The sequence below is a fragment of the Lissotriton vulgaris genome, unplaced genomic scaffold (genome assembly GCF_964263255.1).
Source record: "Lissotriton vulgaris unplaced genomic scaffold, aLisVul1.2 SCAFFOLD_514, whole genome shotgun sequence".
NCBI classification, from domain to species: Eukaryota; Metazoa; Chordata; class Amphibia; order Caudata; family Salamandridae; genus Lissotriton; species Lissotriton vulgaris.
In genome coordinates, this window is record NW_028244447.1 from 774738 (window position 1) to 779397 (window position 4660).

Below are 4660 nucleotides of genomic sequence, written 5' to 3' on the forward strand. Positions count from 1 at the left end.
TGTAATAATTTAGGAAAAAAGATTACTTGTCCTAACCAAAAGCAGCAATTCTGCCTATTACAATACTGAGAATTGATCGAGGGCATGCCTTAACCCCAGGGAGGTGAGCACTGTTTAACTGAAGCCAATAAGTCCTCGTTAGTATAGTGGTCAGTATCCCCGCCTGTCACGCGGGAGACCGGGGTTCAATTCCCCGACGGGGAGGAGATTCCTTTTATTCACACAATTAAATAAAATGATGTCCTTTCTAACATTGTAAAATATATCTGTCATTATCCTTGCCTATTCCGATTGAGAAAAAAGGTTGAATTCACTGATGGCCAAAATGCTTACTGATGTGTTAACTGAAATTCAGAATATGCTCTGAATATTTCAGCATGCACAGGCGTACCATCAAAACCAATTTTCGTCTACAATCTGTTAGAAAATGAGATGAAGCAGTGGTGAATCCTAGGCCGCTGTTCCACTCGATTGGCACGATTTACAAGTAGAATGACTGCTTTTGGTTAGTAGTGACCCCTGGTGGCTAATAGTTATAAGCTGCAAATGGTAAAGTGAGCTCATTATATATATATATATATATATATATATAAATATATATATTGATGAATAGAAAGATAGCTAGATAGACAGATCGATAGATATTTATTTCAATGAAATAATTTCTTCATAAAACTAATTGTTTTTGGCTAGGAATTTCTGTATTGTAATAATTTAGGAAAAAAGATTACTTGTCCTAACCAAAAGCAGCAATTCTGCCTATTACAATACTGAGAATTGATCGAGGGCATGCCTTAACCCCAGGGAGGTGAGCACTGTTTAACTGAAGCCAATAAGTCCTCGTTAGTATAGTGGTCAGTATCCCCGCCTGTAACGCGGGAGACCAGGGTTCAATTCCCCGACGGGGAGGAGATTCCTTTTATTCACACAATTAAATAAAATGATGTCCTTTCTAACATTGTAAAATATATCTGTCATTATCCTTGCCTATTCCGATTGAGAAAAAAGGTTGAATTCACTGATGGCCAAAATGCTTACTGATGTGTTAACTGAAATTCAGAATATGCTCTGAATATTTCAGCATGCACAGGCGTACCATCAAAACCAATTTACGTCTACAATCTGTTAGAAAATGAGATGAAGCAGTGGTGAATCCTAGGCCGCTGTTCCACTCGATTGGCACGATTTACAAGTAGAATGACTGCTTTTGGTTAGTAGTGACCCCTGGTGGCTAATAGTTATAAGCTGCAAATGGTAAAGTGAGCTCATTATATATATATATATATATATATATATATAAATATATATATTGATGAATAGAAAGATAGCTAGATAGACAGATCGATAGATATTTATTTCAATGAAATAATTTCTTCATAAAACTAATTGTTTTTGGCTAGGAATTTCTGTATTGTAATAATTTAGGAAAAAAGATTACTTGTCCTAACCAAAAGCAGCAATTCTGCCTATTACAATACTGAGAATTGATCGAGGGCATGCCTTAACCCCAGGGAGGTGAGCACTGTTTAACTGAAGCCAATAAGTCCTCGTTAGTATAGTGGTCAGTATCCCCGCCTGTCACGCGGGAGACCAGGGTTCAATTCCCCGACGGGGAGGAGATTCCTTTTATTCACACAATTAAATAAAATGATGTCCTTTCTAACATTGTAAAATATATCTGTCATTATCCTTGCCTATTCCGATTGAGAAAAAAGGTTGAATTCACTGATGGCCAAAATGCTTACTGATGTGTTAACTGAAATTCAGAATATGCTCTGAATATTTCAGCATGCACAGGCGTACCATCAAAACCAATTTACGTCTACAATCTGTTAGAAAATGAGATGAAGCAGTGGTGAATCCTAGGCCGCTGTTCCACTCGATTGGCACGATTTACAAGTAGAATGACTGCTTTTGGTTAGTAGTGACCCCTGGTGGCTAATAGTTATAAGCTGCAAATGGTAAAGTGAGCTCATTATATATATATATATATATATATATATATAAATATATATATTGATGAATAGAAAGATAGCTAGATAGACAGATCGATAGATATTTATTTCAATGAAATAATTTCTTCATAAAACTAATTGTTTTTGGCTAGGAATTTCTGTATTGTAATAATTTAGGAAAAAAGATTACTTGTCCTAACCAAAAGCAGCAATTCTGCCTATTACAATACTGAGAATTGATCGAGGGCATGCCTTAACCCCAGGGAGATGAGCACTGTTTAACTGAAGCCAATAAGTCCTCGTTAGTATAGTGGTCAGTATCCCCGCCTGTCACGCGGGAGACCGGGGTTCAATTCCCCGACGGGGAGGAGATTCCTTTTATTCACACAATTAAATAAAATGATGTACTTTCTAACATTGTAAAATATATCTGTCATTATCCTTGCCTATTCCGATTGAGAAAAAAGGTTGAATTCACTGATGGCCAAAATGCTTACTGATGTGTTAACTGAAATTCTGAATATGCTCTGAATATTTCAGCATGCACAGGCGTACCATCAAAACCAATTTACGTCTACAATCTGTTGGAAAATGAGATGAAGCAGTGGTGAATCCTAGGCCGCTGTTCCACTCGATTGGCACGATTTACAAGTAGAATGACTGCTTTTGGTTAGTAGTGACCCCTGGTGGCTAATAGTTATAAGCTGCAAATATATATATAAATATATATATTGATGAATAGAAAGATAGCTAGATAGACAGATCGATAGATATTTATTTCAATGAAATAATTTCTTCATAAAACTAATTGCTTTTGGCTAGGAATTTCTGTATTGTAATAATTTAGGAAAAAAGATTACTTGTCCTAACCAAAAGCAGCAATTCTGCCTATTACAATACTGAGAATTGATCGAGGGCATGCCTTAACCCCAGGGAGGTGAGCACTGTTTAACTGAAGCCAATAAGTCCTCGTTAGTATAGTGGTCAGTATCCCCGCCTGTCACGCGGGAGACCGGGGTTCAATTCCCCGACGGGGAGGAGATTCCTTTTATTCACACAATTAAATAAAATGATGTCCTTTCTAACATTGTAAAATATATCTGTCATTATCCTTGCCTATTCCGATTGAGAAAAAAGGTTGAATTCACTGATGGCCAAAATGCTTACTGATGTGTTAACTGAAATTCAGAATATGCTCTGAATATTTCAGCATGCACAGGCGTACCATCAAAACCAATTTTCGTCTACAATCTGTTAGAAAATGAGATGAAGCAGTGGTGAATCCTAGGCCGCTGTTCCACTCGATTGGCACGATTTACAAGTAGAATGACTGCTTTTGGTTAGTAGTGACCCCTGGTGGCTAATAGTTATAAGCTGCAAATGGTAAAGTGAGCTCATTATATATATATATATATATATATATATAAATATATATATTGATGAATAGAAAGATAGCTAGATAGACAGATCGATAGATATTTATTTCAATGAAATAATTTCTTCATAAAACTAATTGTTTTTGGCTAGGAATTTCTGTATTGTAATAATTTAGGAAAAAAGATTACTTGTCCTAACCAAAAGCAGCAATTCTGCCTATTACAATACTGAGAATTGATCGAGGGCATGCCTTAACCCCAGGGAGGTGAGCACTGTTTAACTGAAGCCAATAAGTCCTCGTTAGTATAGTGGTCAGTATCCCCGCCTGTCACGCGCGAGACCAGGGTTCAATTCCCCGACGGGGAGGAGATTCCTTTTATTCACACAATTAAATAAAATGATGTCCTTTCTAACATTGTAAAATATATCTGTCATTATCCTTGCCTATTCCGATTGAGAAAAAAGGTTGAATTCACTGATGGCCAAAATGCTTACTGATGTGTTAACTGAAATTCAGAATATGCTCTGAATATTTCAGCATGCACAGGCGTACCATCAAAACCAATTTACGTCTACAATCTGTTAGAAAATGAGATGAAGCAGTGGTGAATCCTAGGCCGCTGTTCCACTCGATTGGCACGATTTACAAGTAGAATGACTGCTTTTGGTTAGTAGTGACCCCTGGTGGCTAATAGTTATAAGCTGCAAATGGTAAAGTGAGCTCATTATATATATATATATATATATATATATATAAATATATATATTGATGAATAGAAAGATAGCTAGATAGACAGATCGATAGATATTTATTTCAATGAAATAATTTCTTCATAAAACTAATTGTTTTTGGCTAGGAATTTCTGTATTGTAATAATTTAGGAAAAAAGATTACTTGTCCTAACCAAAAGCAGCAATTCTGCCTATTACAATACTGAGAATTGATCGAGGGCATGCCTTAACCCCAGGGAGATGAGCACTGTTTAACTGAAGCCAATAAGTCCTCGTTAGTATAGTGGTCAGTATCCCCGCCTGTCACGCGGGAGACCGGGGTTCAATTCCCCGACGGGGAGGAGATTCCTTTTATTCACACAATTAAATAAAATGATGTACTTTCTAACATTGTAAAATATATCTGTCATTATCCTTGCCTATTCCGATTGAGAAAAAAGGTTGAATTCACTGATGGCCAAAATGCTTACTGATGTGTTAACTGAAATTCTGAATATGCTCTGAATATTTCAGCATGCACAGGCGTACCATCAAAACCAATTTACGTCTACAATCTGTTGGAAAATGAGATGAAGCAGTGGTGAATCCTAGGCCGC

The 4660-nt window shown here is 36.7% G+C and overlaps 1 non-coding gene across 1 annotated transcript; it reads left to right on the forward strand.

The window, feature by feature from the left end:
• The first annotated feature begins 837 nt into the window (after positions 1 to 837).
• On the forward strand, positions 838 to 909 carry TRNAY-GUA (transfer RNA tyrosine (anticodon GUA)). The gene has a single exon. It is a non-coding gene; the product is annotated as a tRNA-Tyr (tRNA).
• The last annotated feature ends 3751 nt before the right edge of the window (positions 910 to 4660 follow it).